This window comes from Notolepis coatsorum (assembly GCF_963971535.1).
Source record: "Notolepis coatsorum genome assembly, chromosome: 3".
NCBI classification, from domain to species: domain Eukaryota; kingdom Metazoa; phylum Chordata; class Actinopteri; order Aulopiformes; family Paralepididae; genus Notolepis; species Notolepis coatsorum.
This window is the reverse complement of record NC_140167.1, coordinates 164341408-164367884: the sequence shown is the minus strand read 5'-3', so window position 1 is coordinate 164367884 and position 26477 is coordinate 164341408.

Below are 26477 nucleotides of genomic sequence, written 5' to 3'. Positions count from 1 at the left end.
GGCTGCTGAGTCTCTGAGGAATTTGGAGGGGATGTTGTCATGGCCAGTGGCCTTGTTAGGTTGGAGGGCGCTCAGTTTATTGAGTACCTCATCTGTTGTTACCATTTCCAGCTTGAAGTCGTCCTTGCGGACCCCTAGGTTTTTGTAGTAAGCTACTATGTGTTCTACCCCATAAAGCCCTGAGTGGGAGGGTAGTTTGTTTACCAGTGTTGTGGCTATGTTTGTGAAGAAAATGTTTAAGTAATTGGCTACATCCAGCTTGTCTGTGATGAGCGTGTTGTCCGTTTTTATGTTTATGTTTGAGAATCTGGTTTTAAGTTTTTTACTGCATCCTAGTTGATTATTGAGTAATTTCCAAAGTTCACGTGGTTTGTTTTTGTTTTCCTCAGTTTTGTCATTGATGAAATTCTTTTTTGCAGTTTTGATCATGGAGTTTACGTTGTTTCTTAGTCTGTTTCTTTCTAGTTTGTGTTCAGTCACGTGGGCTTGGAGTTCACTGCTCGTGCTTTTAGTAAGCTTTGACTGACTTTTACGAAACTCAGAGCATTTTTTGTCTCTGGTTTTCATAGCGGCCAGTATTTCGGAGTGCATCCACGGCTCAGCGCGATTTTTTACCCTGGTGGTTCTTAGGGGGGCCATGTCGTTTAGTATTGCTGAGAATTTGGTTTTGAAACCAAGCCATGTTTCGTCAACCAGTGTACCATTGAGTTCATCTGACCAGTCCAGACTCTCCAGTTCAAGGTTGAAGGCCTCGCTAGAGTAGGTTTTGAGGTCTCTAGATGTGACTGTTTTGTGGCAGCCAGCCTTTTGTTTTAGTTTTTTTCGGGTACAGAATATCATATAATGATCACTTAACCCACATGCTATAACCCCTTTATTTGAGATCTTGGACTTGTCGGAGGTCAGAATGAGGTCAATGGTAGTCTGAGTTGATTCACATACACGTGTGGGTTGGGTGATTAGCTGGCTGAGGCCATGCAGATCACAAAACCTACTGAGGATGCTGACTGAAATTTTTTACATGTAGTCTCTCCATAGTGTCAGTCAGTGCCCTCTTCCTGAACACTTGTCCTTTCTTGCGGACTTCCCCTGTTTTGCCATTGATGGCAGTTGAGTTGTCATCCTGATTGATTGATTGATTGATTGAAAAGTTTATTAACAGATTGCAGAATGGGTACAGTACAGTACAGCTCAATACATACAATTGTTAAGGGGATGCAGACCAGAGAAAGACTTTCGTCTTGTTTACATCAGGGTCCCCCATTTTCAATTCATCATAACATATATGACATACATGACATACAGATAGACAGTACTGCTACATCTATACATTTATGACATATCAGATTTGCAAATACAGTACTGTTTGTGATACAAAAGTGTCCAGAAAAAGAGTGTATATACATTTGGCGTAGAAACTGTACATTGGATGAGGTTGGGTGGGTGGGGTGGGGTTGGGTGGGTGGGTGAGGGCTGTACATTGGAGGTGGGGGGGGGGGGGGGGGGGGTTGGGTAGGGGACACACACACATTTTACACTGTACATTGGAATACTGACAAAGCCTTACTTGGTCATTTACTGTACAACTAGGTTAAAACATTTGTAGAGGCCAGTTTCGAATTGCAGTCTCACGTACTGTAGGTGTTTTTTGAGAGTGTTTTTGAAAGTGGGTAGTGATTCACATTCCTTTACAGCTTTAGGTAGGGCGTTCCACATTGATGTGGCATAATTGCGAAACGTGTTTAGTCCCTTGTTTGAGCCGAATCTGGGTTTTACATGATTTGTGGAGCTCCCTCTGGTGTTGTGATCGTGGTATTCACTGACCTTTGGGAAGTATTTTGACATGTACATGGGTACCTTGGTCGCGTAGTGTATCTTGTAGACTAGGCCCATTGCAAGTTGCTGTACTCTGTCGTCTACTCTAAGCCATCCTAGGTTGTCAAAGTGGGCAGGGGTGAGGTGGGTTCTAGGAGTAAGGTGTTCTTGTCAGAGACCAGCAGGGCTGAGTCGTCCGCAAACAGGAACAAGTTGCAGTCACAAGCTGACGACATGTCATTTGCATAAATTAGGAATAGTAGCGGTCCTAGTATGCTTCCTTGTGGAACACCACAGTTCACTGTGAGGGGGGGGGATAGGGTACCGTTTACCTCCACCATCTGTTCCCTCCCCTCCAGGTAGGATTGTATCCTGCTCACTGATAAACTATCAAAACCAATTGCTTTTAGCTTGTCAATCAGAATGGTGTGATTGACAGTGTCGAAGGCCTTTTGTAGGTCCAGCATGACCATGCATCAGTATTTGCCCGCGTCCACCTCTTGTTTGATGTGGTCGTTCAAGTAGAGAAGGCATGTGTCAGTGGAGTGGGATGTTCTGAAGCCAGATTGGAATTCGTAGATTCGATTTTTTTCCGCGAGGTACTTTTCGATCTGTTCGTATACAATTTTTTCCTTGACTTTCGAGATGGATGTAAGGATAGAAACAGGGCGGTAGTTGCCCGGGTCTAATTTGCTGCCCTTTTTGTGGAGGGGTGTTACTCTCGCAATTTTGAAGTCCTTGGGGACGTGTCCCTGTTTTATGGAGAGGTTTATTATGTGTGTGATGACTGGGGTGATGGCTGCTGCTGAGTCTCTGAGGAATTTGGAGGGGATGTTGTCATGGCCAGTGGCCTTGTTTGGTTGGAGGGCGCTCAGTTTTTTGAGTACCTCATCTGTAGTTACCATTTCCAGTTTGAAGTCGTCTTTGTGGACGCCTAGGTTCTTGTAGTATGCTACAATGTGTTCTACCCCATACTGCCCTGAGTGGGAGGGTAGTTTGTTTACCAGTGTTGTGGCTATGTTTGTGAAGAAAGTGTTTAAGTAATTGGCTACATCCAGCTTGTCTGTGATGAGCATGTTGTCCGTCTTTATGTTTATGTTTGAGAACCTGGTTTTACGTTTTTTACTGCAGCCTAGTTGATTGTTGAGTAATTTCCAAAGTTCACATGGTTTATTTTTGTTTTCCTCGGTTTTGTCATTGATGAAATATTTTTTTGCAGTTTTGATCATGGAGTTTACGTCATTTCTTAGTCTGTTTCTTTCTAGTTTGAGTTCAGTCACGTGGTCTTGGAGTTCACTGCTCGTGCTTTTGGTAAGCTTTGACTGACTTTTACGAAACTCAGAGCATTTTTTGTCTATGGCTTTCATAGCGGTCAGTATTTCAGTGTGCATCCATGGCTCAGCGCGATTTTTTACCCTGGTGGTTCTTAGGGGGGCCATGTTGTTTAGTATTGATGAAAATTTGGTTTTGAAGCCAAGCCAAGTTTCTTCAACCAATGTACCATTGAGTTCATCTGACCAGTCCAGACTCTCCAGTTCAAGGTTAAAGGCCTCGCTAGAGTAGGTTTTGAGGTCTCTAGATGTGACTGTTTTGTGACAGCCAGCCTTTAGTTTTAGCTTTTTGCGGGTACAGAATATCATATAATGATCACTTAACCCACATGCTATAACCCCTTTATTGGATATCTTGGACTTGTCAGAGGTCAGTATGAGGTCAATGGTAGTCTGAGTTGATTCACATACCCTTGTGGGTTGGGTGATTAGCTGGCTGAGGCCGTGCAGATCACAAAACCTATTGAAGGATTTGAAGACGGGTGCATCTTTTTGTTGCATATCCGTGTTCCAATCCCCAATAAGAATTTTTTCAGCATCCTCAGCTCCAGCTAAGCACACATCCAGAGTATCATAAAAGCCAGTTTGATCTGGCGGTCTGTATATTGTGCCGACTAGAACAGATTTTGCCCTTTCAAATAGAATTTCCACCCATACGGTTTCAATTGTCTCATGATGAAGGTCAGTACGGGTAATGAATTTGGTGTCCTTATGCATGTACATACAAACACCACCTCCATACTGGTTTCTGTCATTACGGACTATAGTATAGTTCTCTAACTCTATTTCAGGGTCTGTTACAGATGGGTCAAGTTTAGTTTCAGTAAAGCATATTATGTCTACCTTACCGCTCATAAACAGGTTTCTTATTTCATCCAGCTTATGCTTTATGCTGTTTACATTCAGGTGAAAAATGTGTAGTCCGTTTTTATTTGCTGTGGTATTGATGTCGTCAAGTTCCAGGTAATTGTCTTCGTCTGTGTCTGGTGCTGCTGTGGGGGAGGGTGGGGGGGGCTTTGTTGTTGTCTCCGTGAGGTCTGTGTGTTGGTGTGTGGGGAGGGGGGAGGGGGGGTCCTTTGTCCTGTGTCTTCTCTGGCGGCAAGCCTTTGTCCTCCTGGGCTGGTAAACATAGCCAGCTTGGCTAGGTTGGCTAATTTAGCAGGCGATTTGACCGTGGGGTTGCCGGTTGGATTTCTTGTGATTTGCACTGGTGTTGTAGCCTCTGGTTCATCCCGTCTCGTTCTGGTCCCTCGGGCGTTCCTGGTGCAGGAAACGACTCACAACATGTCCCATCAATCGTCTCTGGCTGTTGTTGGGCAGGGTCTTGGGCTCTCTCCGGTGGCTGGCTCTCTTCTCAATGGTGCCTATCAAAGGTGCTGGTCCTTTTTTGTTTTTTCTTGTAGCCTTCTAAGCTGCTTCGTTAGGTTAGAGTATTTTCGGGACTGGATTTCCAGTTGATCTTTTGTTGCCCTCAGTTTTGACCTCAGTGAGGTTATGGTTGCCTTCCTTTTTCTTCCTGCTTTGGGGGTGGAGGTCTGCTCTGGTGTTGGGCAGTTCAAAGGTGGCTCGGGAGGGCTTGGTACTACCTGGACATCCTGCATCCTCCTTTTTCTTCTTGCTTTGGGGGTGGACGTCTGCTCTGGTGTTGGGCAGTTTGATGGCAGTTCTGGGGGGCTTGGTGGTACCGGTAGGCCTCCATCTTGCTCCGGTACCTGTGCGGCATCTGGCTCATTGATGGAGGGAGGGGTCAAATCCAATCCAAATACCATAAAATTAGGAAAAACATATATGGACAGACCCTACACTAGTGTGTGTGCATATATGTGTCCTACAGTAGGGTTCTCCCTGTGTGTGTGTGTGTCCTACAGTAGGGACTGAATGGCTTACAAAGTGCGAGTGTGTACACATCCTCTAGTAAGGGCCAGAAAGCTGGACATCCTATCAACTAAATGGCTTGTATGAGGCTTCCTATAAACTAGCATGTTTGCTAATGACTACCATTTCCAACCCCCCTAACCTCTCTCTCCTTCCTTATATATTTTTTTTGTATCCACTTTTTCTCCCATTTTCTATTTTTCTCCCATCCCAATTTCGTATCATCCAATTCAACCCTCCCCTGTTTCGAACACTGTTTCTTGCCTCCCACAAGCCGGCTGCAATGTGGACTAAGTCATACATAGCACGAGTCCCCTCCGATACTCGAGGTAACAGCAGTCGCATCTTTTCACCTGCACAGCGCGATCTTTCAGCGTCAGGGGTCTGCGCTTTGGAGGGGCGCCGCCCCCATCGCTTCCTGATTCTACTGCGCAGGCGCACCAACCGACCTGTAGGAGTCGCTGTCCACAACGCCCGATCCCCACCCATCAGTTTCCCACCCCCTAATACTGCCAATGTGTATTAGTACGGACGACCAGCTAAACTGAAAGCAATATGGAGCGCTGGGCTCGAACAGGCGAACCCAGCGTCTCCAGTATTCGTGGTGAGCGCCTTGCCCACTGCACCACGTAGCCGCCCTCTCTCTCCTTCCTTCTGTACTCATCTAGCAGGTCATGGTTGTTGTAAACCTTTTCTCTGAATTTTGCTAGCCTAGCCTTTGCTAACGCTTTCTTTTTCTCAGTGGCTGACTGTCTGCAATGAAACAGGAAAGTTAGTAAATTACATCAAAATGAACTGTTGATGATACACTTTATTATTACTATGTAATTACAACCTTATGAACACTTAATGTTGAAGTGTTACCAATTATTACTATTTAATGACAAAGTTATGTGATGTGTTACCAAATTCTCATTGCCGAAAGAGAAGTTATCATTACCGAAACACCCATTAAAATGTTGCGGTATATGAGAAGTGTGTTGCGGAGGATGAGAGGAGTTAGCATTTTAGCTAACAATGGAGAAGCCATGATGACATCGGCAAAAAAGATTCATGGCACATGTTAGGAATGTATTAACCTTTGTATTGATCAAATATTGATGATCAAAACTTTTTTCAAACAAGTAATAATTCATGTTTCAGCAATGATAATCAATTTTGTCGTGTACAAGGGCTGAAGCGGGAAGTTAGAACTTTTAAGTGTTAACCATTGAGGTGACTTCACTTATCTTGTAGCCATCTTCTAGCTTGTCTTCTTTGTGATGCATCATGGGACAATACAACTTTATTTAAAAAATACTGTAGTCTTAACTGGAAGGTGAAAACTGTTGCGGAGAATGACAACTGCATCCATGGACATTATGTTTTCCATAAAAAAAATCATTAATTTGTAAATTTAATTGTATAATTCATCAGAATTTCCTTGATGACACAAATAAATAAACAATATTAATAAAGTTTTAGAGAAATATTTTGAGTTTATTAAATATAAAATTAAGTCAATGGTCCATAGAAATCAATGTGGACGCATTGCGCTAATGAGAATTTAATCACAAAATGTACTAAAATATTAAAATAATTAATTGTTATGAGTAAACAACACATTGTACAAGAAAGAGCACATTTTTATCTTTAATATTATTTTTTTGTTTACTTGAATAAATGCTAACCTTTATTTAGAAAAGATCACGGCCATGGTAAATCATTGATTTCATGAGAATGACCCAGGATTCTCATGAAATCTTGATTTCAAAATTTCAAACATAATAACAAACTTGCATCAACAAATGTCCTTTCCAAGCACTATAAGCCAGGGCCCTCATGCATCAACGTGTTCTACGCACAGATCTGTGCTTACCCTGTGCGTACGATCATTTCTAAGCAAAGAGTGGGATTCATCAACTTCAACTTCAACTTGACTTCGTGCTTACATCTACGCACAGGTCAGACCTGGCGTACCTAGCTCCCAGTGGTAGAATATATTATTACAACAAGGAAATGAGCTTCTGTGCATAATAACACCGGCATGTTCTGTACGAACCGTAGTTCATTATAGTTCATTGTAGAATAGCAACAGTAGTGTAATTATGGTCAAAACCCTATAAATAGCATTTGGAATAATAGATCTTTCTCTCAGAATGAATGCAACATGGTTTATATAGCGTTATCGGAATATACGGGGTGTAGGCTACTGACTGCGCTCCGCGTAGCTTGATTGATTGATTGATTGAAAAGTTTATTAACAGATTGCAGAATGGGTACAGTACAGTACAGCTCAGTACATACAATTGTTAATTGGGGATGCAGACCAACTTTCGTCTTGTTTACATCAGGGTCCCCCATTTTCAATTCATCATAAATCATAAAGCTCAACTCGTTATTATTCTGCGCAGACCGCAGAAACACGGGAACGTTTTGATTATATTTAAAAGGCTTTACGTTAAACGAAACAAGTGGAACTTCGAAGCTGTAAGCAGAATACAAGTCATATTAATATAGTGTTCTTCCCCCTTTTTACTGTATAAGAAAGAATAGAAAACGCATTGCAATGACACTATAGTGGACAGACTATGTATATGATGGGATTCAAGTTCATGTATTGAAAGGCAGGCTATCATACATGCAGTGAGATTCATTGTTCTTGTATATGCTCTCGTATTATATTGTTTATATAGGCTACCCAATACTGACATCAAAATAGATTGTAGTATGCCTCTAGAAATCATATGCAGCAGGTAGAAAATTGACGGGAGATCCATCGCGATTTGGAATAAAATTGAGGAGAACTTTAATCCCTGGGGTATTAATCAAACAACACGGGAAAAGGCAGTCATATTCCAGCGCGGTCTTTATTAGCCGACAACAAAATAGATGCATCTAAAAATCATATAGCCAATCGAACACAACTAATAAAGGCATTCATATTACAAGCACGGTTATAATGACACACAACCAACGCCAAACAGTGGTCAACGAACGGTCTTTATTAGTATTTTGAGCTGTCCAGGCAGAATTGCAGCAATGGTCTTAGGGAGCCGTTGATATCTGACATCACCGTTTACAAATCCGCCTTTTATTTATCCCACAATACGCGATAGTGTCTTCTTGGTTCGACAGCAGTGAATTCTCCGTGGAGTTTCTCAGGGTTCCGCTCGGGTCCGTCCATTATTTCACATCCCATGGGGGGTGTTTCCTCATTTTCATGACCATATATGGATAATCATGCACGAGCATTGACGGTAGAACAAAGTGGTATTCATCAACACAGAGGACCATAGAGCCTGCGTACGCACGTGTGATGAATGCCGACTTCCCTGTGCGTGCGCTAGTTCTACATTCCGTGCTTACGTGTGGAAGTAGGTCAAGTTCTACGTCCACATTGATGCATGAGGGCCCAGGTCTGGAGTATATGTGAATAATAATTAGAAAATATTTATTTACAATTTAACACCTTTTTGAACACATTTTCCAAAATAAGTCCTTCAAATTCTCATTACCGCAACATTCTTAAAACTTCAAGACAATAAGAAAAGCGTATACATTTTCACAGTTTTAAGAATTGATTATTAACAGTCATAGACACATACCTGAAACTATGAAATAATATATATCTTTAAATAATCATTTTTAGAATAGTTTGTCATATTACTCTCATTACCGCAACACCTTCTGCAGTCGTCACCCAAATTTGTGTGATATTTCATGGAAACCTGAATTTGTCTTAAAATGTCATTGTAAACCTGAAAGCACATAACAAATAGATCATGGACATGCCTTTAGAATCAAATTATAATTGTTCACTAAATTAAATAAACATTAAATTAACAGCTGTTATGATAGCTGGTAATGATACATGGGTTTATGAAATGAGATTAATGATTTCGGCAGTGGCGGCTCGCCACCGGGGGCGCTAGGGCGCCGACCCACCTGTTAAATCAGAGAAGAAGAAAAAAAAACGTTTTTGTTTTTTGTTTTATAGCCCTATAAATAATATAAACATGTTTAAAATGAATAATATTTACTCATTTTAAGTATGTTTGTGTTTCCAATGCACAATATAACGTTAATATATAAAATAAAAAATACTCGTTTTCCTGAACAGGAAGTGACTCACTCCTGCTCATTTCTCCTGCCGCATTTCTCCTCTAGCCGTATTTCTCGGCCCGGGCTAGACACAATAGCGCTCTGAGTGTGCGTCACTGTTTGATCGCTGTATCCGTCGCAGCCAATCAGTGCGTAACGCGCTGTGCGTTGAAATATGACTATTATGTTGGAAACCGGGCGCGATTTGAAGCGGTCTAGGAAGCAGCGTCAAGAATTTCCGTAGCCGCATTTCGCGGAGACGCTCTCTGATTGGCCGACGCCAGTATTTTTTTCCGTAGCAGCATTTCGCGGAGACGCTCTCTGATTGGTCGACGCCACTTTTCTATGTTCCAATTTTAGGTTTTCTAGCTTGGTAGAGATAGTTGTGTTGTTGTGAGATGCAGCTATTTGTCTTGCTATTTGCAAGTTCTTTCGACGGTTAAGCTTAGGCACTCTTTCAAAGTTGGTTAAGGTTAGAGTTTGTCTTAGAGCATGGCGATAGAACGCCAGGTAGTTTGCAGTCTGTTCGACGCGGAAATGGACAAAGAAATCAAGTACTGTCTTGTTGTGTGGTGCTAACAGCTGAGCTAACACTTGGCTAACAAGCTATATGGCGGATGCAGTCTGGACAGTGGTCTGGATATACATCATCAACAGTGGATTATACACTTTATCAAGCCCACCACGTTTCAATTAAACAAAGTGAGTTTATGCTGTTGTTGTTAGCTCACACAGTACTTGTTGGCTAACAAGAAGCTATATATGGATGCAGTGTGGAGGGACAATCGGACAATGGACATCAACAACACAGTCTGGACAATGGACGGGGAGTGGATATACTTTTTAATGAGAGATTATTTCAGGGCTTGCCAACGCTCACTGACTGCAGTGACTGGATGCTTTCATAAAATTGCAACTAAGGCATTTGCATATCCTCTCAATCAAATTAAGAAAAAAATTCATTTGTTCAGCTCAACTCACAATATTATTTAGAGAATAATAACAAAAACAAATAAAACCTTTTCCATAGAACAATCATTGGTTCAGGTCATATACTTCAAAAAGTGCTTTAAATACCAAAAAATAACTCAAACAATCACACATATCATTATAGGCCTGATAACGCAAAATGTGCAACTCTGAACCTTGTTTAGATAATACAATCCATATAGGCCTAAGATAAATGTGTATATTCTGGTTAAAAACAAGTAGGCCTGTACAAAATTAAATAAAAAAACAAGGACACAATCATGACAAAATGGTTGTCAACTTGTCATGTATAAAACATGCTTAGACCTGTAGAACCCCCCACCCCACAACATGCATTTACACACACTTAGACACACTTCTTTGTGTATTTAGCCCAGATCTCAGCTGAAACACTAAAATGACGTGCAGAGGATGTGGCAGGTAGTGGCTCCGGGATGACACATTTGATGTCGTCCAAGTAATACCACACTTTCTCTCCATCGAACCTCCAAGATGGAATGTAGAATTTGTTCTCACCAGCACAATTCATCGTGTCAACCTCATATTGATCATCCACAATCTGTAAAGGACATAGGTAAAAGAAAAAGTACAAAACAGGACTCAGGATTTACCATTAACAAGTAACCTAGTGTCCATATCTAAAACTAGTTCTACATATACCTGTGTGATGGTGCCAGGGAACAACTCTGCATCATACTCCACAAGGACCCACTTTCCCACTTCCAAAACAGGTCCTGGCTCTGCATTCTCCGTATCTGACTCCACATTCGCTCCTATGAAGGAGCATGCACTGCCGCAAAAGCAGGATACGTCCCGGGTCTGGATTACCCCTGGTTTTGTAGATGTCAGCTATAAGCATAAATTAAATAATAAATGTATTAAAAAAGCATATGAATTAATCAAGTTAAGCCAACTTATGACAATTCATTAATTAATTAAAACACTCTTAACAGGAGCACTCATTCAATGGTACTACGACTATGCTTGCACCTCATGGTACCAAAGCACCTCAAAGGCACTACAAACCAAATTACAAACATCACAAAACAAACTGGTCAGACTACTGCTTGATCTTACTGCTAGAACCCACCTCACCCCTGCCCACTTTGACTACCTAGGATGGCTTAGAGTAGACGACAGAGTACAGCAACGTGGGCCTGGTCTACAAGATACACTGACTACACCACTAAGGTACCCATGTACATGTCAAAATACTTCCCAAAGGTCAGTGAATACCACAACCACAACACCAGAGGGAGTTCCACAAATCATGTTCAACCCAGATTCGGCACAAACAAGGGTCTAAACACGTTTCGCAATTATGCCACATCAATGTGGAACGCCCTACCCACAGCCGTAAAAAAAATTGAATCCCTACCCTACCTTCAAAACCGTTCTCAAAAGCACCTACAGGAGGCTGCAATTTGAAACTGGCCCCCTTAAATGTCCAAACCCTCCCATCCCTTCCCACCCCCTCCCCCCCACCCACCACCTCCCAATGTACAGTCTCCTCCCCCTCGTATGTATATATTTTCTGTTAGGATCTTTGTTTAACAGTACTGTATATTTGCATATCGTGTATGTCACTATTGTAACAGTACTGTATATCTGTATGTCATGTATGTCATAAATGCCATGATATATCTGTATATCTGTATGCTGTGTATGTCATAAATGTCATTATGAAATGAAAATGGGGGACCCTGATGTAAACAAGACGAAAGTCTTTCTCTGGTCTGCATCCCCTTAACAATTGTGTGTATTGAGCCGTACTGTATTGTACCCATTCTACAATCTATTGTGTTCAATCAATCAATCAATCAATCAAACTTGTTCAACCTCATGTCACATTGACTTACCTGGTGAATCTTCATAGTCCCGGGCACTGTATTCAGGAGGAATCAAATCCTGGGCCGAAATGATCTCATCCTCTGTTACCATGTCCATGTAGAGCCTTACAGATGAGTGTGTTGCCAGTTGCTCATGCAGTGTGTTGGTGTCTGGGATGCTAGTTCCATAAGCAAATAGCCGGTCTGCTAGGTTCTTGAGTGCACCCCCTACCCCATCAGGGGCACCCTTGCCATGAGATGCCTCTGAGAAGTTCCAGGTGACATATTCAAACCCTCTCATGAAAGGCACTGTCGAGGCCGGATAGAACGCTGTCTTGTTGCGGTACTGGGAGGTGGGTCCATCTGAAATAAAATGGATGTGCTTCTGGATGTTCCTCCCGGATGGACTTGAGCACTGGATTAAGATAAGCCCACGTTGCAACAGCATCATGCTTTAGGGACGCTGACAGAGAGGCAAAAGACTCCACACGTCCCCCACTCAGGTATTTGACCCCAGTATGAAGCGTCACTTGCTGGTTCCCGCCACCAAAGTGGGTGTCTTTCACTTCCCTGGTGTACTTACAGCTATAGTTAGCACCCACACTATTGTAATCTATACTATTTATTTATTTATTTATTTATTTATTTATTTATTTATTTATTTATTTATTTATTTATTTATTTATTTATTTATTTATTTATTTATTTATTTATTTATTTATTTATTTATTTATTTATTTATTTATTTATTTATTTATTTATTTATTTATTTATTTATTTATTTATTTATTTATTTATTTATTTATTTATTTATTTATTTATTTATTTATTTATTTATTTATTTATTTATTTATTTATTTATTTATTTATTTATTTATTTATTTCATTTATTCATTTATTCATTTATTCATTCATTCCCCCGATTTTTGTCCAGTAACTCCTGCCAGAGCTTTTTTTGGTCCAACTCGAGTTGCTATTACTTTTTGGAAAGTTCCGCACCGTTTGGCTACAAATCGACTTTAAACAGGAACTTTTGGTCCATAAAGAATGAATGGCAGACCATTCTAGAACATTTGTGATGTCACAGTATGATGTCATAATAGAACATTCTAGAACATTTGTGATGTCATAGTATGATGTCATATTTGAACATTCTAGAACATTTGTTAATATCACAGTATGATGTCATAATAGAACATTCTAGAACATTAGTGTCACCCACACCAATTACAAGTGTGGTTCAGTCAACTCTACGACAAGCGGTTCAAAAGATACAAAAAGGGGGTGCGGCCTAAGGATCAAGATGAATCCCCTGAAGGGGAGGAGCCGAACCATGGGGGCGTGGTCAACATAGACCAATGAAAGAGGATATCCCTACTGATTATGATGTCATAATAGAACATTCTAGAACATTTGTGTTATATATATATAGAACAATTCTAAAAATTCTCTCAGAAGATCTCATTCTGAAGAAGAATCAGGACTGACACACAGACTGAAGCCTGCATTGCTCAAACAAGATGCCTAAGGTGAGTGTCCACAACGGCTAGCTAGCTGTTCTACTTGAATACTGAATGTTAATATTGAATCAGACACTATTGAATACTGAATGTTAATATTGAATCAGACAATATTGAATACTGAATGAAAAAAGACTAATTTAATCAGATGAATCACTTTATTTGAGGATATAAAAAAATTATACTTATTTTTATATATTTTTTTATTATTTTATTAAAAACAAAGGTTCGAACGTCCGTTTAATCAGATTAATCACTTTATTCAAATTGAGGATTTAGTTTGAGGATAAAGAAAAAAAAGTATTATTATTATTATTATTTTTTATTGTTTTTTTTTAATTAAAAACGTTTGAAGGTTTCAACGTCCGTTCGAAAAACCCTGACGAAGTTTGAATCCCAAAAACAGGCTTCGGGGACAGCCTTACCAAACAGTATTATTTATATTATTCAAATGACACTCACATGTTCCGTTGTGATGTCACAGTATGATGTCATAATCAAACATTCTAGAACATTTGTGTTCTATATATATTCAAGAATCTGTTGTGGAGCTTTTAAGTCCACCCCAGTTCCAGCACTATTGGTGGAAATGGGGGAGTTGCCCTTAAACCTGAGGAGAGTAAAGTTAGGGCTACAGTACTGGGCAAAATTGAGTGGGACTAGTCTGTCCTTCCCAGCTAGGTGTTTACTTTCAGGAGATGGGGATAAGTATAAGCCTTTTTTGTCCAGTATTGATCAGTGGGCCAGGAAGTTGAGATTGCATCAGGTGGGGGTTGCGGAGCACACTCGTTGGCTGTCAGTGCCATTTTGGCTAGTTCCTGATCGAGTCATTGAATTTAGGTTCTTGATGGAGGATGATGAGGGCGAGATTGTGGGAGAAATAGAGAGGTTCCTTTTGGCCTCAGGGTCTCTGGAGGTTTTCACTGATGGCTCTGTGGATCCTGAAAGTGGGAGGGCAGGCTTTGGGTGGTGTGTGCCTCGGTTAGGGATCGGTAAGGGACAGAGAATATCTGATGGCAGCTCTGTATATGTGACAGAGTTGCTTGCCATTCTCTGGGCATTGTGGTGGGTGGAGGAAGTGGGACTAAGCCAGGTGATTATATGTTCTGACTCGGCTGCTGCACTGATGGCTCTGAGTGCAGGTGGGTCTAAAGCTCGCCCTGATCTCATTCAGGAAATAATGTTGGTTTTATATAGGATTGCGAAGGCAGGCTGGTCAGTGGAGTTTTGTTGGGTTCCGGGGCATGCTGGGATTGCGGGAAATGAGATGGCTGACTCCCTTGCCAAACAGATCCTGGGAAGGGAGGAAGAGATAGGCATTTCAATGGGAAGAGTGGAACTCAGAGAGAAGATAAAGAAAGGAGTTGAGGCTGAGTGGCAGGCTGAGTGGGAAAAGGGGACCAAGGGAAGGCACTATTTCTCTCTGCAGCCTCGGGTCAAGATCAAGGTGGATGGATATGGGCCTAGGAATGATAGGGTGAAGATGTGTAGATTGAGGCTGGGACACTGTGGGTTGAACAGTACCTTGTGCATTGTGGGAAAACATCCAGATGGGCGGTGTGAATGTGGAGAGACTGAAACTGTCGGGCATGTTTTCCTAGAATGTGAAAGGTATAGGAAAGAGAGGGAAATCTTTTATAAAAGTCTGGTAGAGCTGGGAGTCTCTTCCTTCTCTCTTAAATCTTTCTTTGGCATGGATAATGAGAACCACCAGCTGATCAGAGTCAGTGCTGACATTTCTGCATGCGTCAGAGTTGTATCAGAGGATATAGCGTTATTGTATTTATTAGTATTGGACAGGCAAGAGGAGCAGAGAAGAAGGAGATAGAGTCGATAGTAATGTGTTTTGAAGATGAGAAAAAGAAGACGGTAAACAATCAAAAGTTGATTTACCAGAGGCCTAACTATGGAAACCATACCACTAGCGTAGTATAAGAACTGAGGAGGGCAGTAATACGCCTGCGGGAAATTCAAAAGAAGAAAGAGGAATAAGAAGAAGAGCTCATCAAAAGAACTGCGGAGGGCAGTAATACGCCACGATGTTCTAAAGAAGAAGAAGAAGAAGATCTCATTGTGCATCTTGAAACAGGACTAATCAGTCCTGTTCAGACAGATGGACTAAACAACATATAGACTGAAGCCTGCATTTCTCAAACAAGATGCCCAAGGTGAGTCTCCACAACGGCTAGCTAGCTGTCTGCGCGGGGAAATTGTGAATGTGTGGGTGATGCCTGTGCACCGCCGGCCAACGGGAGAGGGTCTATGAATTGTTGAATAGATACACAAATGTTCTAGAATGTTCTATTATGACATCATACTGTGACATCACAAATGTTCTAGAATGTTCTATTATGACATCATACTGTGACATCACAAATGTTTTATAATGTGCTATTGTAACATCATACTGTGACATCACAAATGTTCTAGAATGTTCTGCCATGCATTCCTTATGACCAACATTTCTTGTTTAAAGTCGAACTTTCCAAAAAGTTATAGCAACTCGAGTTGGACCAAGCCGGGCGTTTTTTTTTTTTAATCCACTTTTTCTCCCATTTCTTTTCTATTTTTCTCCCATCCCAATTTCGCCTCGCCAATTAAACCTCCTCCGGTACACGAGGAGGCAGCCGTCGCATCTGTTCACCTGTACAGCGCAATCTCTCAGTGGCGAGGAGTAACGCGTGGGAGGCTCATGCTGCCCCCGTTACTTCCTGATTCTGCTGTACAAGCGCACCAACCGACCTGTAGGAGTCGCTGTCCACAACGTCTGGGCTCGAACCCAGCATCTCCTGCGTTAGTGGCGAGCGCCTTGCTCACTGCGCCACTTAGCCGCCCTCAAGCCGGTCGTTTTGATACCATACACTTGTGTGTGGTGTGAAAGCTCTGGCAGGAGTTAGTGGACAAAAATCGGCGGAATAAATAAATAAAAATAAATAGTATAGATTACAATAGTGTGGGTGGTCACCTCACTGTAATCAATGTGGACGGCCACCTCTTTCTCAGTAAGGCTCTCCTTGAGTGACTTCAGCCTCTGGAACTGGTGCTGGATGTTATACACATGAATGGCCAGTTTATTTACATGGTCCTGAGTGAGGTCAACAAGTTTGTCGATAGATGTGTGTGTCTTCTCCAGTGCTGTGTTTTTGACATTTGTCTCCTCCAGTGCACCATCTACCATCTTTTCCCTTTTTTGTGATTTTACCTGTCCGGGTAACCCACTGGTCCCAGGAAATTATGTTTCCCTTGGTTGATGGATCAATAGTTGTAGGGAAGGTTTTGCCTTGGCATTGAATGCAGCTTCTGTACATGCATTCCATATCACTTGAGCTGCAGACACAGGATTCAACTATTTCAGTTGTGGATGGTGTGGCAACAATCCGAAGCTGGTGAAGCTTCTTGATTTTGAATTGGAAATTCTCATGGATTTTGCAGGCACAGGTTTCTCTTTGGGAAACGTTTGGTCTCACGGTCCAAAAGGGCTTCAGTCTGCAGAACTGAGCCCTTGAGAGTTTGTAGCAAGGATGCTGACTGACATTTTTTACATGTAGTCTCTCCATAGTGTCAGTCAGTGCCCTCTTCCTGAACACTTGTCCTTTCTTGCGGACTTCCCCTGTTTTGCCATTGATGACAGTTGAGTTGTCATCCTGGTGCAAGAAACGACTCACAACATGTCCCATCAATCGTCTCTGGCTGTTGTTGGGCAGGGTCTTGGGCTCTCTCTGGTGGGTGGCTCTCTTCTCAATGGTGCCTATCAAAGGTGCTGGTCCTTTTTTGTTTTTTCTTGTAGCCTTCTAAGCTGCTTCGTTAGGTTAGAGTATTTTCGGGACTGGATTTCCAGTTGATCTTTTGTCGCCCTCAGTTTTGACCTCAGTGAGGTTATGGTTGCCTTCCTTTTTCTTCCTGCTTTGGGGGTGGACGTCTGCTCTGGTGTGAATGAATGAATGAATGAAAACTTTATTTAACAGATTGCAGAATGGGTACAATACAGTACGGCTCAATACACACAATTGTTAAGGGGATGCAGACCTGAGAAAGACGTTTGTCTCGTTTCCATCAGGGTCCCCCATTTTCAATTCATATAGACATTTATGACATACACCACATACATGACATTTATGGCATACTGTAGGGACATATAGGTATTTAGTACTGATACATTTGTGACATAAACGGTATTCAAATATACAGTACTGTTACCCCTAGATCCTGACAGAGTATATACATATGATGGGGAGGGGACTGTACATTAGGAGGGGGTGGGTGGGAGAGAGATATACATACGGCGGGGAGGGAATATATACATGCGGTGGGGAGGAGACTGTCTATTAGGAGGTGGTGGGGGTTTTGGGCATTTACGGTGGCCAGTTTCGAATTGCAGCCTCCCGTAGGTGCTCTTTAAGAGCGGTTTTGAATGTGGGTAGGGATTCACATTCCTTTACAGCTTTGGGTAGGGCGTTCCACATTGATGTGGTATAATTGCGAAACGTATTTAGTCCCTTGTTTGAGCCGAATCTGGGTTTAACATGATTTGTTGAGCTTCCTCTGGTGTAGTGGTTGTGGTATTCACTGACCTTTGGGAAGTATTTTGACATGTACATGGGTACCTTAGTCGTATAGTGTATCTTGTAGACCAGGCCCATTGCAAGTTGCTGTACTCTGTCGTCTACTCTAAGCCATCCTAGGTTGTCAAAGTGGGCAGGGGTGAGGTGGGTTCTGGGGGTAAGGTCAAGTAGTAGTCTGACCAGTTTGTTTTGTGATGTTTGTAATTTTGTTTTAAGCGCCTTTGAGGTGCTTTGGTACCATGAGGTGCACGCATAGTCGTAGTACCCTTGAATGAGTGCTCCTGCCAGAGTCTTCAGGGTATTCTTGTTTACCAGAGAGGAGATCCGGTACAAGAATCTAGTTCGTTGGTTGACTTTTTTTATTACATTGGATGCCATTTTGTCACAGGAAAGATTTGCCTCTAGGATGGAACCCAGGTAGGTAATTTCGTCTTTCCTTGTGACAATATTGTCACCCACTGCAACTGAGAAGCTGTCGGTCTTGCTGAGTTTGTTATTTGAACCGAAGAGAATGGACTCTGTTTTGCCCATGTGTAAAGATAGTTTGTTATCAGCGAGCCATATGCAGATTTTGCCTAGGGCAAAATTGTTTACTGTTGGGCAGTTCAAAGGTGGCTCGGGAGGGCTTGGTACTACCTGGACATCCTGCATCCTCCTTTTTCTTCTTGCTTTGGGGGTGGACGTCTGTTCTGGTGTTGGGCAGTTTGATGGCAGTTCTGGGGGGCTTGGTGGTACCGGTAGGCCTCCATCTTGCTCCGGTACCTATGCGGCATCTGGCTCATTGATGGAGGGAGGGGTCAAATCCAAGATGGCATTCAGTGTTTCCTCTCTAGCATAATGCCTGTTCGAATGTTCTCTCCATTGTTTTTGTTTCCTTTCATATTGTTTGGAGGTAAGATCTTCCATTTTCTTGATCTTACCATTTTCCTTTCGTTTTTGATATCTAGAAATGGAAAGGAGGCATACCATAAAATTAGGAAAAACATATATGGACAGACCCTACACTAGTGTGTGTGTGTGCATATGTGTGTCCTACAGTAGGGTTCTCCCTGTGTGTGTGTGTGTGTGTGTGCGTGTGTGTGTGTGTGTGTGTGTGTGTGTGTGTGTGTGTGTGTGTGTGTGTGTGTGTGTGTGTGTGTGTATGTGTGTGTGTGTGTGTGTGTGTGTGTGTGTGTGTGTGTGTGTGTGTGTGTGTGAATGGCTTACAAAGTGTGAATGTGTACACATCCTCTAGTAAGGGCCAGAAAGCTGGACATCCTATCAACTAAATGGCTTGTATGAGGCATCCTATAAACTAGCATGTTTGCTAATGACTGTACCATTTCCAACCCCCCTAACCTCTCTCTCCTTCCTTCTGTACTTGTCTAGCAGGTCAGGGTTGTTGTAAACCTTTTCTTTGAATTTTGCTAGCCTAGCCTTTGCTAACGCTTTATTTTTCTCAGTGGCTGACTGTCTGCAATGAAACAGGAAAGTTAGTAAATTACATCAAAATGAACTGTTGATGATACAAATTTTATTATTACTATGTAATTACAACCTTATGAACACTTAATGTTGAAGTGTTACCAATTATTACTATTTAATGACAAAGTTATGTGATGTGTTATCAAATTCTCATTGCCGAAAGAGAAGTTCTCATTACCGAAACACCCATTAAAATGTTGCGGTATATGAGAAGTGTGTTGCGGAGGATGAGAGGAGTTAGCATTTTTAGCTAACAATGGAGAAGCCATGATAACATCGGCAATTTTTTTTATTGTATTGATCAATTGAATATTGATGATCAAAACCTTTTTCAAACAAATAATACTTCATGTTTCAGTAATGAGAATAAATGTTGTCGTGTACAAGGGCTGAAGCGGGAAGTTCGAACATTTAGGTCTTAACCATTGAGCCATCTTCTAGCTTGTCTTCTTTGTGATGCATCATGGGACAATAAAACTTTATTTAAAAAATACTGTAGTCTTAACAGGAAGGTGAAAACTGTTGCGGAGAATGAGAACTGCATCCATGGACATTATGTTTTCCACAAACAAATCATTCATTTGTAAATTTAATTGTATAATTCATCAGAATTTCCTTGATGACACAAATAAATAAACAATATTAATAAAGTTTTAGAGAAACATTTTGAGTTTATTAAATATAAAATTAAGTCAATGGTCCATAAAAATCAATGTGGACGCATTGCGCTAATGAGAATTTAAGCACAAAATGTACTAAAATATTAAAATAATTAATTGTTATGAGTAAACAACTCATTGTACAAGAAAGAGCACATTTTTATCTTTAATATTATGTTTTGTTTACTTGAATAAATGCTAACCTTTATTTAGAAAAGATCACGGCCATGGTAAATCATTGATTTCATGAGAATGACCTATAGTACAACCAGAATACGTTTGGCATCCAACCAGAGTGCAAATGTAACAAGTCAAGTTCAAGTTTTGTTTTATTTAGCTATTACATTACAGTGAAATGCTTGGTTCTTTCACTGCCCAGCCCAGTCCAGCCCAACCCAGTCCAACCTAGACCAGCCCAACTTCCCCTGCCCAACCCAGTCCAGCCCAGCATCTTTCACTGCCCAGTTCAGCCCAACCCAGTCCAGAATAGTTCCCTCTTTCTTGTTAATATGTGATATCCTAATATTTTGAAGAGTAGAGGCGGTGTGATTAATATATGTTTTATGCTAATATTGTGAAGAGTAGAGGGTGACACTTATTAATGTTTTATGGTAATACATATTTTAAAGAGTAGAGACACGGTGTGATTATTACTATGATTGAAAATCAATTTAGACGAAGACATACAAAGAAGTAATTATCACAATTAGCGATGTATTTATGGCTGGTAAAAAAAATCATATACTCGCCAGTTGGCTGGTAAGCCAAACAGTTCGTTTCCTCTGGGGGGTATACAACTGGCATTGCCGCTGGATCTATGCTGATACTGCATTCCCCTGGGAATAGCCCAATACCCTGAAACACATCTGAAAACTCATGTCTGACGTCAACAGGGCTCTCTGCCTGTTTATGGTTCTCTAACTGTGCATCCACAACATGTATAATTTTTACTAAGTTCAGATCTAGGCATGCTCTTAAACTCAATACAGGGGGGGAATCAGTGGTTACAACATCAAAATCCAACATTTGTATTTTTTCTTTATGCTTACATGTGAGTTTGCATGACTCCTCTACCTTGAGTGCATGGCCACCATATCCTGAGAGTCGGCTGGATGGTGGGCCTAGTGCCACTTTTCCGTACATCTGGCGGTAGGTTGCTGTTGGCATTACATTCGCTTGGGCCTCAGTGTAAATTTTGAACTTGATTTTGTGCTTGTTGACTTTTCCAACTTCCAATTCGGCAAACGTCTGTTCTCGCTTTGTGTCTGTGTGCTCCGTTTCGATGGAGTACACAAACCATTCGTCGTCCTGCTGCGCACAGTCACATTCACCTGATACCTCGTGCACGTCTTCGTGCCGTGCACGTCTGTGCGGCTTCTGCACATGTTTGCAAAATGGCATTTTCGACCTTTAGCTGGGCAGTCCTCTGACTCCGCGTTTCACTCTCTTCCACAGTTCCTACATGCATTATCTGTCGAATTGTCTCTGTTGCTTCTGTATTTTCCCATGGCTGAGCGCTGGGCATGTGCCCCGTACGGTTTCTTGCTAACCGCATGCACGTCATAGCTAGCGTTAGCCCCTGGGCTAATCATTAGCTTCATTTGCACTTGGGCTAGCTCGTGAGAGCGTGCTATGTCCATAGCCTTCTCAAACGTTAACTCTGCACCGTGTCTCAGGAGTTTCTCACGGACCCGTACAGAATTAGTAGCGAACACAATTCTATCCCTGACCATCTCCTCACTATTGGGGGTAATTACAGTCTTTCACAAGCAACGTTAGCTCTGTAACAAACTGGTCAACACTTTCGCTAGGTCGGAATTTTTCCTGGAATTTGTACCTTGCAAAGATGAGGTTCGGCTTTGGCATAACATACTCTTCATATTTGTCGTAGTAGCTTTTTAGCTTTTTCCTGTCGGCGTTAGAAAGCTGCCATGTGTTAAAAATGTCACTTCCCTTTTCCCCCGATCCATAGTAGGAGATAGCTGCATTTGATTTCCTCTGTCTTGCCGTTGAACGGTCCACTAAACATTAGCTCGACGTGTTGGCGAAACTTTTTCCATGCGTCGGGTAGGTTTGAGGATTCCCAGTCCATCGTCGGCATTGGTACTGCTGCAGCCTCCATATTATCTTTCTTTCTTTTTCTCTTCCTTGGCATGAGTTCGAAATTATCCGGCTTCTGGCACCATGTAATATTCCGTGTATTGTCACTCTTAGTGTCGAAGGAATGATAGAATCGGGCAACTACTTTATGGGTTACCGTTTATTGTCACGTCCCGGGCAGCAATGACAACACATTAAACAGTGCCTGCATATCAAATGACTGGAATACGTAACACGTCATCACGTACACATCATTGCTGTGCTGTGGTAGGCTATAGGCTACACAGATATCCCTAGGATATCTAGAGCCATATGAAATCCGTTTTATTATTTTCCAAATTCCATTTTATTTGTTCCCAAATTCCCTTTTTTCCGTTTTAATATTTCAGAATTCTGTATTTAGCTTTTTATGCTCATTTTACCATCAGAAATAGTGTCTAATAAGTGGGAATGAATAAATGTCCACACTTGAATAAGATATAACAGTCCATTTAATGTTTTTAAGTGCTGCAACTCAGAAATACAGTTCAATTTTACACAATATTTTTCAAATAATATTGTGACAAAATAAAAATACACATTTCAAGTGTACACAATATATCACAATGACAATGTCAGTAGCCTAGCTATATCTATTATATTGTGATGCAATATAGTAATGCATAATTTAGGCACCTTTAGTTGATTTCGTTTATAAAGGACAGTGTATAATGACAATCGTTTGCATTAAACAAATGGATGGGTGCACTAGATTTAGCTAGAAGCTATCATTTCCATCTATAGTTCTATGTACTGTAACGTTACATAGCTATTTAAGTTTATAAAGGACAGTGTGTAATGACAATCGTTTGCATTAAACAAATGGATGGGTGCACTAGATTGAGCTAGAAGCTATAATTTCCATCTATTAGTTCTATGTCCTAACGTTATAGCTATTTAATCACAATAGTGTCACACGTGTTTTTGCGGGTCCAGTCCACGGAACGTTGACAGAATTTGCTAAACACCTTATCGCCGGAGGCATAAAAGTCATTAGGATTCTGTTCTGCTCTGAATTTCTTAGCTTCTTGACGATGTTAACATCAAAGCAGCGAGACGCTTGGACACTGCTGCGTGTTGTGTGTAACCCGCTCTAGCGTCCCCGCCTCCCCGGTCGCGTGTGCACCAAACGTTCCACCCAAAAACGGAATTTCAGTCCAGATTAGGCCAAATTCTGCAATATTCCACGTTTTGCACTTGATTCCATTTTTATTGGTGAATTCCGCGATTCCGTCCGCGATTCCGTGAACGCGGATTTCATATGGCTCTAGATATTACAGTATCTTTGTATGATTTTGTTTATTGCATTTTTCTACAATAAGTAGTACAACATAATGGAATATTAAAGCACTACTTTGTATATATTTTTGTCAGAATAAACCACTGCCAGTAGAGCAAGGCTGAATATGAGTATGGAGGTGGTGTCTGTGTGTATTCACAAAGATACCAAATTCATCAACCGTACTGACCTTAACCATGATGAAATTGAAAGTTTGGATTGAAATCGTATTCGAAAGGGTGAAATCAGTACTAGTAGGCACAATCTATAGACCGCCAGAACAGAGTGGCTTCTATGACACACTTGATGGGTGTTTAGCTGGGGTGGAGGGTGTAGAAAAGATTCTTATTGGGGACTGGAACACGGATATGCTACGTAAAGCAGCACCCGTCTTCAAGGCCTTCAGTAGGTTTTGTGATCTGCACGGTTTCAGCCAGCTAATCACCCAACCCACAAGTAGGGATGCCCCCCGAAACCCGGTTCTAAACGGGAACCGGTACTAGAAAAAACCGGAGTATTGATAAGCTCCGACGTTATCGGTACTGCTATCGATACTCTAGAAATTATTATTACTATGAGTTTTTTTTCGAGGAATTTAAACGTTGCGAACTATCTCTCCTCTCTCTGTCGCTGCACGAGAAGCGAGCCGCAGCGAGCCATTATTACTCACACTCAACTTTTTTTGCCATTGCTATGTCTACTATACATTGGTTTCTTGTTCGAATGCATTTATTTCTATAGACCAGTGGTGCCCAACCAGTCGGCCGTGATCGACCGGTAGATCAATGACATGCAATATAATTGATGCGAGCAATGTTAGCTGCTAACGTAAGGTTATGAATATAACCCAGTTCTGTTAGTTAGTTGCACTGTACTTCACTTCGTGCATAAACACTGAATAAAAAATCCCACCATGTACCTTTACATCCCAACATTCGTCTGACCACACCCCCTTCCGCTTACCTTCATAAGCAGGTGTGTGGTCATCTACTCGCCTCCTTCCCAAACTTTCACCACAAGGCGAGATCAAGGGCAGCAGCGGCGTCCTAGGTGCTGAGCGCACCATAACTAACAGAACTGGGTTATATTCATAACCTTACGCTCTGTTCCGTTATGGCTTGCTCAGCACCTAGTTGCACAACAGGGGCTGAGCGGAGCCATAGCCCGACAAATGTACCCCGCTGAGGCCCCCCACAACCATCAGACCGGGGAGGACCGAGCCCCCCCGACCCTCCCTAATGGAGGTTACCCCCCCCTATTGGAGGTTCACGGGAGGGCGACGGATCCGACCGTGCGAAGAGGCACTCAAGCAACTGTTTGCGGGTGTTATTGCTGTCATCCTGTATCTCAATGGGACTTCCTGGTTAAATAAAGGTTAAATAAAAAAAATAAAAAAATAACGCACAGGGTGAGCAGACTGTGGCTTGACCCCACGACTACACACACGCACAACCTGCATGCCACCCGGGAACGAACGGAAGGAACAACCTCGTTACAGCCCCCAAAATCACGGGGTCAAGAGCAAACCCAACCCCGTGGCAAGGCCGTAGCAGCGGAGCGCGAAGGAAGACCCAGACCCACTGAAGGGACTGGATCCCCTGAAAAAGGGGGCCCGGAGAGGTCAATGACGCCATGCATCAAGACCCCACCAGGTGGTCACTTAGTGACACCGCCCCCCACATCGCCAGCGTATTCGGATAAGGCCCCTCCAAGAGCGGGCCCTTTCCCCCCAATAGCACACCGCCTGGCACACTGACCCTGCAGAACAGGCAGTCAGCATGGCCGTAAGCACTCAAAAGGTTAACCAACGGAAGCAGGCAGCGCACCGGGGAAACCAGGCAACAGGCTGTAACCTGAGCCTGGAGCACTGCGGACGAGACAGGCGCCAAAGGAGTCAGCTGAAAACAGCCCCCCCGGCGGAAGGGGCGTATGCTGGCGTTGTTGATCACCATGACAAAGCCTCCATTAAAAAAAAACCCACCCAGAGGGGTCGAGGCAGAGAAGGCTGACATGATTGGCAGACGTCATGAACATGCAGGGGCACACTCAACCGGGAGTTGACTCTGCTCCAACACACCAGGGAATCAACCACCCTCGTGGTACAGATGGTGGTTGTTCCTATAACCCCTCAAGAAAAAACTCCAAAACACACCTGCGGGTATACACTGGCTATACCGCAGTACAAGTGTTTCAGTTTTCAAAAAAGGGTTATCCCAGGCCTACGGTATCAACAAAACTTTACTTCGGACCGGGCCCGGCGGCACGGGAAGCACAGGGTTACCAGAGGAGGTCCAAGACCACCCCAACAGCCCCCTCTTCGCCACGCGTGAGAGAGGAGCGAAAATAATGGAGAACCGGCCCTAAGCACACCGCACTTGGTATTCCCAGGCGGTCTCCCAACCAAGTACTAACCAGGACCAAACCTGCTTAGCTTCCGAGATCGGGCGTGTACAGGTTTGTATGGCCGTAAGCCATTACGATAGTGCAGAGTACAACATGTACCCAACAAAGGGTCTCCATAACGCCTAACCCTGTGACACCCGGACCAGCGTGACCAGACCAGTCCCGTGTCCTAACCACGCCGACATGCCCACTCCAGGAGAGGGGGTAGGTATGCGTGTCGATCTAAAACATGAAAAGAGGGCACCACCCAGACGGTCCCATTTGGACCGTGCTCAGTGGCCCACCCCAAGGGCGTGAGACCCCTCTACCTATGTTCAGATCTATTCCGTTAACATCCCCCAGATATGAACGAGAATTCATCGAGACAAACTAGTAAACTGGCGCTGGAAGAGACAAAACTCCATCCCAGTTGCCCTATAAAAACGCTGTTTTAACAAGCAACCAAGGCGCACTTAGCCCCTGTGTGATTCTTTAACAGAAACACACTGAGCCAGCACTATGTATGCGTCGAGACCCAAACACATCAAT